We start from the raw sequence: 12,998 nt of genomic DNA, 5'->3' as shown, positions 1-12,998 counted from the left end.
CCTGCAATAACGAGGTTAATTGAGAGCCGACAGTAATGGCTTTATGTGGGCACGAAGCACTAAATATGATTTTGTGACCTGTGGACCCGCTGTGTCTGCTTCATGCACTCTCTCTCAAGGAAGTAGAAAAGCAATGAAGCCTTTCAATCCAAGGCAGTTGGGGTAGAGCTTTGTTTCAGTCTAACCTTGAAGAGATCAGGCAGGGTTGCTTGAGTGAATATCACATGTATCATCCTGATTTGTGTAGATTCCCATAAATGCAAAGCTGGCCTTGATTAGTAACGCTAATGGCCGGAAACCACCACCACTCCCAAAGCCTGGCAGCTCATTTTGCCGGGATCACCCCTGGGAGGCTCTTCTTACCATGTGCAGTTCATTTCTGAACCCTGTCACCCTTTTAAAGAAGCATTACAAATAATTCTATGACATTATGTGGTCTGGAAGCACTGAAGTTTATTAGGAGCAATCAAACCAAGAATGCCTTTTGTCTCCTGCGAGTTTGTTGACTTTTGTGCTGGCAGATCCTCCTTGAGTTAAGAGAGTAGGCTAAGGCTTTCAACCAAAAAGAGGGAGAAAAAAGAGGAAGAAAAAAAGAGAAAGAGTAGCAACAAATGAGGCTGATGAGTATGAAATTGCCTCTTTCAAAAATCCTACATGTCTCCAACTGCGATCCTGTTTCATGACAAAGCACAGCCATGTACTTTCCATGAATTCAAGTCCCTGCACCCCATTCATCCTCACTGCTCAGCTTGCATAGTGCACGTAATCAAATCCCACCACCTCCTCTGGACACCTCTGTCCCTGGGGTCCCTTGGGTTACTCTAGGCCAGGTGTTGGGTTGCTGCTTAACTAACCTTGACCAGTGGGTGAAGATGAGGATATACCTGTCTCAATAGAGAGGGAGTGGGTCCGAGAAGGTCCTGGAATTTTGGATCAGTTCTAACCCAGGCTGGGTTCCGGGGTATCCCGAGCAGACCAGCATGTGCTAGGATGAGCCTGTCTGGAATTTGAGCTTTTCATCTGAGTTTAGTGTCAAAGCTGCTTGTTAAGTGACCATTTCTGGTGTTACAATCATGTTCTCATAAAGACTCTATGAAGATTTTACATGTAACAACCTAGTTTAGAATCCTTTAAAACTTGTTTTTATCAGTAGGGACTGTATGGTATCTGCTTCCTTAGGAAACCTGAAAAGCAGAAGTTGAAATTTCAAAGACATCCTCAGAGTAAAAGTAGGTATCAATCATTTTTAAGAAGTGATTCTTTGGAGTTCCTGCTGTGGCACAACAGGATGGGAGGTGTCTCCAAAGTGTCAGGACATAGCTTTGATCCCTGGCCTGGCACAGTGGGTTAAAGGATTTGGCATTGCCGTAGCTGCAGCATAGGTCACAACTGTGGCTCGGCTCGGATCTGATCCCTGGCCTGGGAACTCCATATGCTGCTGAACGGCCAAACAAAAAAGTCATTCCTTAAAGTCTTCATTTTTTGACATACTAGCTAACTCTAAGCCATCCTTCATAAAAATTTTGTGATGCACATAAAGTTAGATCTCCATACCTCTACAGTTTAAAAAACATTATTTTTATCTCTGATATTTATTTATTTATATCTTTAACTTTTATTTTTTCCATTGTAGTTGGTTTAGAGTGTTCTGTCAATTTTCTGCTGTACAGCAAGGTGACCCAGTCTCACACACACACACACACACACACTCATACTCATACTCATATATATATATATATAATATATTCTTCTCACATTATCCTCCATCATGCTCCATCGCAAGTGACTAGATGTAGTTCTCAGTGCTATACAGCAGGATCTCATTGCTTATCCATTCCAAAGGCAATAGTTTGCATCTATTAACCCTAGATTCCCAATCCATCCCACTCCCTCCTCCTCCCCCTTGTATAAAAAAATAAATAAATTAAAAAAATAAAATCACTTCTTGGCCTTTTGGCTAAGATCAAGTGTAGTATCTGTGATTTTTAAATGAAAGAGATAGGCTTAAATGGAAAGCAGATTTATTAATATTAGTTACTAATATAAATGTCTGTTAACACACAAAGGAAGGGAATTTGATTCTCTTTGAGATTGTAAATAAAAGCAAATGCTTTTCCTTCTGTTTTGATATCAAGGGGAAACTTGGGATTTAATACACTTAATATTGGCTGATCCTCTCTTTATTAAATTTTTATACAGGTACCTAAAATCAAGCTCTTTTCTATTTTCTTTAGGCCTTCATTTATGTTTTAAGTTTCTTCAAATGCCCTTTTCTTTTCTTTTCTCTTCACTTTTGAAGTTAAAAATATAATATCTGCTAGATTGTATTTCATGGTTAAATCCAGTTCATTCAGGGTTGAGTCCGTCATAGGCTTTCTTCCTGCACTGAAGTGAGTATGAGTTGAGTTGCCTAAAAGGGAAGGTTTAGAGATGAGGATTTATTCAAGATCAAAAGGGGCCTTTTCCTCCCATTCCAGGAGAGATGCTCAGAAGACTGTCATTACCTAACCTAGGTGAGTAGTCTTACAATCACCGTTTTGATAGCCTTTCCCAAGGACCAAGGATGTAATATGACTAGACAGATGTACCCCATTGGGAACCAGGTTGCTTCTCAGCCACCTTATATATTCCTCTCTCCTAAATGAAAACCAGATTTCCTGCCTGGCTGACCTATTTAAAATGTATACATTTATGCTAACTCAGTCTGCTTTCTCTGGGCTTGCAAGACACATTTCTTGAACATGAAAAAATAATCACACTTTAACAGAATATTACTCTAGGAGCCCACTTTTAATCACACTACAGTGAAAAGCACAATTTATATCCAGCACATTCAAGGGGTAGAAGCTCTAGTCAGGTCAGTAGTTATTTGCAGGTACACGGAGCTTAGTAGGTAGCAAGTACTGAGTGCTAGACGCCAAGACTGTGTGACTAAGAATTGATCTTGTCCTTCATGGTTCTCGCAGTGTAGAGAAGGTGACTTTATAAGTTATATCAACAAGTAAATTGAAAGAAAGTTTGATGAGTATAATGATACATATGGTTACAGAAGGAGCCCACGAAAAGGAGGGATTGATTTTAGAGAGTAGGAGGTCTTGGAAGATTTCCCAGGAATGATGATATCTGAGCTCTGCTTTGAAGAATGACTAAAAACTTACTGATGTATAAGTTAATGATGCTTTCAGCTTCAAGTATCAGAACATCCCCAGATATTCACCTGGCTCACTCCTTTGCCTTGTTCAAGTCTCTGTTCAAATTATTCCACCTCAGCATAGTGACATAACAGCACTGTAAATCAACTACATTTTAATAAAAATAAAATTAAAAAGTAATTATTTTGCACTATCAGAAAAATTATTCCACCTCAGAAAAGCTTCCATGAATAACCTTTATAAATTAATCTCCCATCATTCCCTATCTCCTTAACGTGCTTTGCATTCTCCATCAGCATTACTGCTGCCTGGCACATTACATGTTTATTCTTTTATTTCTATTGTATGTATCCTCTGATTTGGTACATGCCCTGGGAGGTTAGAGAGGTTGTGTGTTTGATTTACTGCCATGACCCAAGCATGTCTAAATAATTCAGTATTTTTTGAGTGACTATCCAACCAACTGTGTTTTGAGCAATAAAGATATTTAATATCATAAAACAAGAAGTCTGTTAGCAGGCAGCATCAGGGTAGTTTGCTCAGTAAGATAATTTGAGGCTTCTACATTTTTTGTTTTCCACTTTTCTGTCTCCAAAGTGTTGACTTTTTTTCTTTGGACCTGCTGCCTACAATCTCAAGAGGGTTGATAAACCACCAAACATCGTGACTTCTGAAGCCAGGTTCAAGGCAGGGAGAGGAATAAGCTCTTAAGGGAGCTCTCCCCAAGGGTTTGTCTCTCCATCAGACAAATGAATCTTTCCCAGAAACTCCCATCAGTCAACTAACTCCCCATTGGTTAGTTCCTCCCATTGCTTAGAACCATCAGGTGGCTAGAACTGGCTGCAGGGAATGCTGGGAGAGCAGTAGAAGAAGGGAATGAGGTTACCACCAGGGCTTGAATTAATTATGATTTGCCCTTATGGGTTAGGCACACTGCTGCCCAAACAAAATCAGTAGTTTTAGGAAATATTATAAGTAACAAATTCTGAGACTATTAATTAAATGTAAAGTAAGAAAAGCTAATAGGACTTTAGGTAAATTATTGTTTATGTTGCTAAGAAAAATAGAGTAAAACTGATGAGGCTAATCATAGACAATGTCAGTCTTAGCCGAGAAAGGCATATTTTTTCCAATCCCTTCTCTACCAGTACCATTTTTTGGTGTGCATTTTCATCAGTATTACATGAACAACTCTCAAAATCTGACACTGGAAGAAGTTCTTCTCAAAGAAAATCACTTATGTTACACAATTGACTAAGCGGCTTATGTTCTGTTTCTGAAACTTCATACAAAGTTTGTCAGAGGTAGCCCCGCTTTAACCCAGCCACTCAGATATACAGACACCAGATTCAGTGAGTAAACCTGCCTTTAATAATAGTCCTTCAAGAATTGTAGAGAATTATCGTGTCCTCCATATCACTACACAGGGTTCCCTCCCAGTCTCTCTGGGCAAAAGGCCACAAACATATCTCAGAAAATGAAGATAGCTTCTTCCCATATTTATATCCCTGAGTGAGAGAGACATTTGAAATGTCTGATTGAGAAAAGGTAGAATTGATCTTTAATAACATTTAAAATGTGATGCGTATTATAAAAAAGGCATATGATTCCTCTTCTTAAAAATATGACACCCCCCTTCCCAAAGCCAGGACCTTGCATGTGCCCTTGTTCGGGGGACCAGGAACAAGACACACTATCAGTTGTTGATTTACAAAAAAGAAAAAAGGAACTCCTTTCATTTTCCTTCTTCCTTGTCTGTGTATTTGCCTCCCTATGTCTCTACCTCTGTCTCTCTCTTTCTCGCTTACATTTCCCCTCCTCAACCTTCTACCACAACCATCTCCTCCTTTGTAGAAAAAGAAACAATTTGCTGTGTGGATGTTCCTGAAATTCCTACAGTCCTTGTGGGCGTTTTGAGGTAACTCTTACCTGTTTTCAATGGATCAAAATGTCCTGTGTTAACTCAGCCGATATCAAAAGGAACATTTCCCCCAAGGAAGGAACCAGTGGACTTTCCACCTACACAAAATTTATTAACTTTTCATTGTGCAATGACTGTGTTAATGATTTGCTTATTTTACCACAAAGAGCCAGCCCAGGATGGGACTTCCACTCATGGTGCCTTTTTATAATTCTGCTAGGAACAAAAGCTGAGGTGTAATTCTGGCTTTGGGGGCGTGTCCTGAAGACACGGGTGGAAAGGTGAGAAGATGGGGCAGGGGCGCGCATGTAGCCACAGTTCACAGGCGTCCCTGCCACCCTGCCCACTGTCTCCTAAGTGCCTCTGAAGAAGCTTTTCAAGAAGTTTCCCTCTTCAGAAGGTCCCTTCATCCCGTAGGTTAGGTCTGTGCTTCATTTACCCATAGGAATAAATGTATCCCAGGAGCTTGGGCTGTGGTGACCAAAGTTTGGTGCAACACAAGGAGAATGAAGGGAGCTGTGTCACTCTCTGGGTTCCCTACCTGGTTGCGCATGATTCAGCCGGGGGAGAGTGAGGAGGGATGTGAAATAAGAGACTCCGAGGTGGGAATGATGGTGTGTGCACGTTGGAAGGCATGAATGGAGGAGAGGAGTTTTCTGTGCTTATGTTTGTCACCTCCGCCACTTAATCCCGAGGAGGGCCCTCCCCTTTCTTCACCTACAAAAATCAACCACAAAGTTAGAATGATTGCCCTCCTACAAGCACAAAAAACTCAGCAGAAAAAGCCACAGCACCCCCAGGCCCGGAAAAGCACATGAGTGCTCCCGTACCCAGGGGAGTGCTGTCAAAATTAGCACTGAGTCAACACAGGAGAACAGCCCCTAGGTTCTCGTTTGAATATTCAGAAATTCTACCTGTACTCCCTTCCCTTCCAAATTACCTTCAAGTTCTGGAGAAGATACTACAGACCCTGAGGCATTTGTTATCACTTTTCTTTTTTGTTTCCAGCCTGGGGACTCGCTGTCCCATTTACGTCCCCCTCCCTTTTTTTTCTTTTTTTAAGGGTCACACTAGAGGCATATGGAGATTCTGGGCTAGGGATCAAATTGGAGCCGCAGCCGCCAGCCTGTGTCAAAGCCACAGCAACTCGGCATCTGAGCTGCATCTGCGACCTACACCACAGTTGGCAGCAGTGCCAGATCCTCTAACCCACTGAGCGAGGCCAGGGATGGAACCCCCATCCTCATGGATTCTAGTCAGGTTCTTAGCCTGTTGAACCACGACAGTCCCCCATTTACACCTTCGAAACTTCTCACTAAATCCCTTCCCTTAGTGGCAAAATCTGCTAGCAACTCAAGAGCCTGGAAAGCCTCTGAATGAGAGCTAGCCCCTACTACACGATGTTGTGGGCCACACACTGTGCTAAGGGCTGTACCCTGATTACTTATTTAATCTTCACGGCCCCCAAAGGTAGGGATGTCCATCATTCCCACTTCACAGAAGATGCTTCTGTTGTATAGTCTGATGGACCCAGTTCCTGTGCTGCAGGTCCCTTTCCTGAGGTCCACAGCGAGGAAATGTTGCAACTTGGATTTGAACCCAAGCACTCTGATAATGGAGGGCTTTCTTGTCACAAGTACTCTACACTGTAGGACAAACCAAACCCAAGTTTGCTTTTCATCCTTCACCTGATAGATGCTTTTAGCTATCTACATGAGCTCTGAGCTGACCCCAACTTCTCATTTAGGACAATGCATCGAAGATTAGAAAAGGACTTATGCAGAATCTGGCTCAAAGTCACTGTTTATCTTTTTCCTTGAGGCCATTTAACAAAAGCCTGTTCATTTGTGCTTATTATTGTTTCCCTTTGATGTATTATTTCATTGGCACCATAGAGCCAAGGGATTTATACAGTTTTACAGGCTGGTTTACAAAGTACAAATTTTGGCAAGAAAAGAACATCTTCCTGCTTTGACTTCTTGTTTCAGCAATTGGATACAGATTTAAGCCACCATGTATTTTACCCAATATGCTTGTTTTTAATCTGTGAAAATAAGGTTTCATCGGTAGAACTGGGGTACTAAATATACACAATATCATCTGTAAATCATCTCCGGGTTCCTAAGACGGCATTCTTTTGCTACACAATTGCGAAAGAGTATTTTTGGCTAGAAGTGAGCCAATACATTCTGCTCAGGTATCCTAACAAATCAACTGTGCCTACCCAGTGAAATGTTTTACTGAGAATTCCTAAGAGCCATTTCGTTCTGCTTTATCAGGAGAGTTTTCAGTCAAACTTACTTTTCTTTTTAAATTTATAATTTATCCCCCTCACCCCCATTTTTGACAAGGATTTAAGGTGGTCTAAGTCAAATTAGTTCGTTGATGTGGCCCAGCCTCCTGGACCTCAGCATCCTTCAGCAAAGGGCACCTGTAAGTAATCTTAACCTGTTTGGAGAAGAGTCTTCTACATTATGTTGCAGGATATGCAAAGGAGCCTTCTTCTGCTCTTTACCTTAAAAAGTGAGGCAAGCCAGAAAAATGGGGAGAAAACTTTGATAGACCTTGTGGCCAATTTGGTTAACATTTATTGAGGGCTGTATGCTAACCGCTCTCACAGGATTTCACTTACTCTCGTAGGGGATCTTATAAAAGTGAGCAGTGTAGATAATAGCACGTTCACTCATCCTTCAGACAGTGAGGGCAGCACAAGGACCAGGGCACTATGAGGGGAAGTGGCTGCCATGTTGGCTGTAACAGCTGTTTCCTGCTTGGCTCAGTCCTACCTGGAGATTTTTACCTGTGAATTGGACCCAGTCAGATGTGTTTGATGAAGGCTCTGTGCCTGGAGAATCTGAAGAAAAATATGGCAGTATGAGAGCAAAAAGAAAGAAAGCTCTAGGGGGAAAAATCATCCATCCAAAGTATATTTTCTTTGTGTCTCTTAGCTCTGTTAGCAGATCAGCATCCAAACAGATGTTTCTCCCCAATTTTGGCACCTTTCTGAGATGCTGATCCTCAAAGTAATTAGTTTAGTATAACCTCCTGGCTCTTAATTGATGAAAAGTGTTCATAAACAAAACCAAACAAATTCCACAATTGGTCAGCAGTTCAGGGCAGGGGGGCTAAGCAGGTGACCAGGAGTTCAAGTAGACCAAAATGCCAAGAAAAAACTCAAGCGCTGTTAGGCAAACGGATTGCTGACAGTCAGGGTGCTTATTATATGCATCTTTGAGCCACCTTGGTTCCAAAGGTGACTCTTTGCTTTTTTGACTCCTTCCACTTTATTTATACAGCGTAGATCATCACAGAAGGATTTAAAGGCAAAAAAAAAAAAAAAAAAATCCATGCAACTTTCCACAATAAGCTTTTATTTCTTTTGTAATGAAAAAACCACATGTGTATTTTCATTTGCAAACGTATTCTCATTTAGAGATGTTCATGCTCTAAATTTAAAGGGTAAATTGTGCATAGGGGAAAAAAGGAGGGACACTGATACTAAAAAACAAACACACCCACCTCTCCGAAAGGTCTTTTCCCATTGCGAACTGTAGTCAGACCTTGCTGCCTATTTCCCCAGTTTGTTTATGCATATAATCTAAACGAAACAAAACGCAGAAAACCGGAGCCTCTTGCCTCTCCTACCTCCATAGCAGTTCAGAGGTGGTAAGGTGGCCATTTGTGGGTGTCCTGGCTGGGAAAGTACTCAGATGTCCTTGTAGCCCAGGACCAAAGGCCCAGACACTCAGTGTTGTCTTATTTTGAGGTAATCCCTCTCTCTGTAACTGAACTCATGCTAGCTAAATGATTATAGACTGAAGTGTAGTTCAGAAAGATAATTAAGTAATTTATAATGACAAAAAAAAAAAAAATTGTCAGGCTACAAGCTCTTCCTAGAGGTAGAACAACTTTGAAGAAGATAGCAGAATGGCCAGCAGAATTCTGGGTGAACTCAAAATCAAGGCCAGGGGTGGCAATTGAATGATAATAGCAGCTGGTAGTCACATTACTATGGTCTGATCCATGCTTTTGCTAAGTAGTCTGTAATGCTGCCTGGGGTGGCAGGGACCCTGTCCTCTATACAGGGCTGGAGACACATTCTTGCTCTTTAATACCTGTAAGCCTCCCCACTATGACCATCACTTTTCTCCTGTTAGCATATCCTTTTTGAGTAGCTCTAACTCATTTGACTAGGCTTCATCTTCCACTGTTCCAGTAGTATTCTGGTCAGGCCATTCTGATACTATACTCAAGGCATCGAATATAGGCAATTACTGACACGCAGGGCTTCTACAAAAGGATGCTCTAATTACTTACTTAACTTCTATTAGATTTGATTTTTCTTGATTCTCAGGTGGACCTTTAAATTCAAGCTTAGGTTAGTTGGCTGTCTCTCTTACATACTTACAGCCAGCTTGTGAATATTCATTTTAATACAATCATATCTAATAACTAGACTATAGTCCCCCTTTATTAATAAAAGAGAAAGACAGAGACAGCAAGAGTTTGATTTCCAGTGATTTTATGACAAAAGATCCAAATTGTTTTTTGAAAAAGAAACTTCTATCAATGCTAACTGATTGGCAGTGTTCTCTAACATAACAAGACAGTCATGTGTGAGGTTTCTGGATGCGTTTAATTCAAATATTTATTGTCACTTGACAGAGTGAGGTGAGCCTTGCTCAGTTTATTTGGGGGTGGATTTCAATTTAAAATGGATCAATTTAAAACTTTGAACCTATAAAGGAAGGATGAGTTACTAGAATGCCAAAACCTTATGAGATGATCTCACCTGTGTGTGACACAAGATAATCGGATGTTGACAAAAGAGCGTGAGACTGGAGACAGACCTGGGTTCTAATTCTGGATCTGCCACTTCCTAATGCAAATTCTGTAAGCTCTAAAATTTGGTATTCTAATGTGAAGATTGGGCTCAACAAAACCTAACTCACTTGGGTTATTTTAAATGACTGTGAAAGATGTAACAGTATCTGACAGATACTGTTAAAATTTTGCTTATGATTTTTGCATGTTTTCATAAAGAATATTTGTGGACACTATTCTTTCTTGTAATTGTTCTTATCTGTTACAGTATCATTGCTACATTAGTCTTAAAAAGTATGTTTGGGCGTATTTCCTTCTTTTTCTCCTTTTTTTTTTTTTTTTTTTTTTTTTTTTTGCTTTTTAGGGCCACATCTGAGGCATATGGAGGTTCCCAGGCTAGGGGTCTGCTTGAAGCTTCAGTTGCTGGCCACAGCCACAGCAACTTGGGATCCTAGCCACATCTGCAACCTACACCACCGCTCATGGCAACACTGGATCCTTAACCCACTGAGCGAGGCCAGGGATTGAACACGCCTCCTCAGCCATCCTAGTTGGGTTTGTTGACTGCTGAGCCATGAAGAGAACACCATCCCTTCTTCTTATCCTCTGGAAAACATGTGTGAAGAATTAGAATTATTGGAGTTCCCAGCATAGCTCAGCAGATTAAGAACCCGACATTGTCTCTATGAGCATGTGGCTTGGATCCCTGGCCTTCCTCTGTGGGTTAAGGATTCAGCATTGCCACAAACTGTGGTAGGTCACAGATGCAGCTTGGATCCAGTGTTGCCATCGCTGTGGCATAGGCTGCAGCTGTGGCTCCAATTAGACCCCTGGCCTGGGAACTTCTATGTGCCACGGGTGCATCCATAAAAAGGAAAAAAAAAAAAGAAGAATTGGAATTGTGTCTTTGAATGTTTAATAGAAACCATTAGTGATCCATCTGTGTCTATCATTCTCTTTGTGGGAAGATTTTTAACTCCTGATTTGATTTCAAGATTATAAGATTATAGTCTTATAGGGGGTTTTGTCCCTGTTTCTGCAGCTTAACAGATGACCAGAAAGTGGAATAAACAGTTTCTGTCCTCAGAGCTTCCTCTGCTCCATGCCCTACCCTCTCACAATGCACACCACTTTACTAATCAGGCCCACCACCTCAAGGAGTAAAAAACCTTCACACATCACTCTTCACAAGAGAAGACTTCCACCACTAGAAGCCAACCCCAGGCAACTTGGGTTTTGTTGGTGAGAAAGAAAAGCAAACTTTAATAAAAGCTGTCATTTCCATGTTTCAGTTGGTGGTGAAATAGGCCAGGCAGAGATGCTTAGGACACTGGGAAGAGCCAAAATCAGGGGAACCACATGATTACTATGGTGGTTTCAGCCTGTAGGCACAGGGATGACATAGGACATAGCCCCGGGGAAAGTGTCTGGAGACTCTAGGTCATGGAGACCCAGCTCCACAGGCTGGTATTCTGGGGAAGGGCTTACACCTCAGAGATGACCATCTCAGAAATGACATGAGAGTAGGAGAGGAGCCTGTTAACTAAACTTAGTGTAAGGAAGGGAACATGGCTCCAGAGGGCAAGACAAGGCATAATTATCAGTCAGAACTGGCATATATTCCAAATCAGTGCTGCTTCTGTATCCTGTGGATGTGACTTTGCCAGAGAGAAGATGTACCTGGTCAAATTGGCCTTGTTGAGGTGCTTCAACTTCCATGAATGCCCTTGTTATTAGTGAAGGCATGAAAGCGTCTCCCAGCTTGTTCTGTATTTCATGCTCCGGTCCTATGGCTTTGCATGTTGTGTTAGATCCATGGTTTTCGGTGATTTTTCTCCATATATGACCATTTTCCTTTTCCTTTTGCTTTTTCTAGAATCATTAACCAAAGGTATTTACTCACCAAACATTGAATGAGTTCCTGCTCTATGCCAGCCTTTCTAGAGAATCCAGAAATGGAGTAGTCTTTGGCATTTGTGAGATAATAGGAATACACACACACACACACAAATCTCTGCCCCCATAACTGACACAGGGCTTCTAGAACCTTTGTAAATTCCTAAGTGACAAGAGCACCAGGAATGTCTTTTGTTCTGAGGTGACTCTTGGCACACTTCTGGTTAAGGGTTGATCACCAGAAAGATCAAGTCATGATAAGAAGCTTGAAATTTTCAGCCCCACTCCCTTCCACTGTCTTAAGAAGGGAGAAGGGCTGAAAATGGAGTAAATGATCTATCTTGTATACATGGTAAAGCTTCCAAAACCCCCAGTGATAAGGGATTTGGGAGCTTCTGGGTTGGTGAACATATGGAGGTGCTGGGTGAGGGTGCATCCAGAGAGCTCCCCACTGCTCCCCACATACCATGCCTATGCATCTCTTCCATCTGAATGTTCACCTGTATCCTTTATCATGTCCTTTATTTTTATTTTTTATTTTTTTTGTCTTTTTTTTTTGCTATTTCTTGGGCCGCTCCCGCGGCATATGGAGGTTCCCAGGCTAGGGGTCGAATCGGAGCCATAGCCACCGGCCTACGCCAGAGCCATAGCAACGCAGGATCCGAGCCGTGTCTGCAGCCTACACCACAGCTCACGGCAACGCCGGATCGTTAACCCACTGAGCAAGGGCAGGGATCGAACCCACAACCTCATGGTTCCTAGTCGGATTCGTTAACCACTGCGCCACGACGGGAACTCCTATCATGTCCTTTATAATAAACCAGTAAATGTAAGTAAATGTTTCCTTGAGTTCTGTGAGCCACTCTAGCAAGTTAATTGAATGCCAGGGAGGGGATCATTGGACCCTTGATCTATATATAGCCAGTTGGGCCAGAAGCACTAGTGACAACCTCGACTTGCCACTAGCACCTGAAGGGTGGAGGGGTCCCATCTTATAAGACTGAGCCTGGAACCTGTAGGATCTGATGCTAGTTCCAGATAGATGGGATCTGAATTGAATTAAATTGGGAGCTCTAGAACAGGCATGACCGTTCAGAGTTGTCTAAATTGAGGCAGAAGGGCTTCTTTGGATTCTTGCATCCATGTAAGACATTGGATTTAGACTGCCCCTGGGTAGGGGCGTGGCCTTGGGCAAGGCAGTTCCC

At 41.9% G+C, this 12,998-nt stretch overlaps 1 protein-coding gene and 1 long non-coding RNA gene across 9 annotated transcripts in view; one reads left to right on the top strand and one right to left on the bottom strand.

Moving 5' to 3' along the window:
• The window catches only part of AIG1 (androgen induced 1), a 251,842-nt gene that overhangs the window by 77,343 nt on the left and 161,501 nt on the right, over nt 1-12,998 (top strand). The gene's annotated exons all lie outside the window — the stretch shown is intronic.
• LOC102166818 lies at nt 2,005-6,119 on the bottom strand. Its single transcript, XR_297927.3, has 3 exons — nt 5,082-6,119; nt 3,159-3,299; nt 2,005-2,410 (listed from the first exon to the last, which is right to left on the bottom strand). It is a non-coding gene; the product is annotated as an uncharacterized LOC102166818 (long non-coding RNA).

The sequence above is a fragment of the Sus scrofa genome, chromosome 1, assembly GCF_000003025.6.
Source record: "Sus scrofa isolate TJ Tabasco breed Duroc chromosome 1, Sscrofa11.1, whole genome shotgun sequence".
NCBI classification, from domain to species: Eukaryota; Metazoa; Chordata; class Mammalia; order Artiodactyla; family Suidae; genus Sus; species Sus scrofa.
The sequence above is the reverse complement of the archived record's forward strand: the minus strand, read 5'-3'. Positions and strand labels throughout refer to the sequence as shown.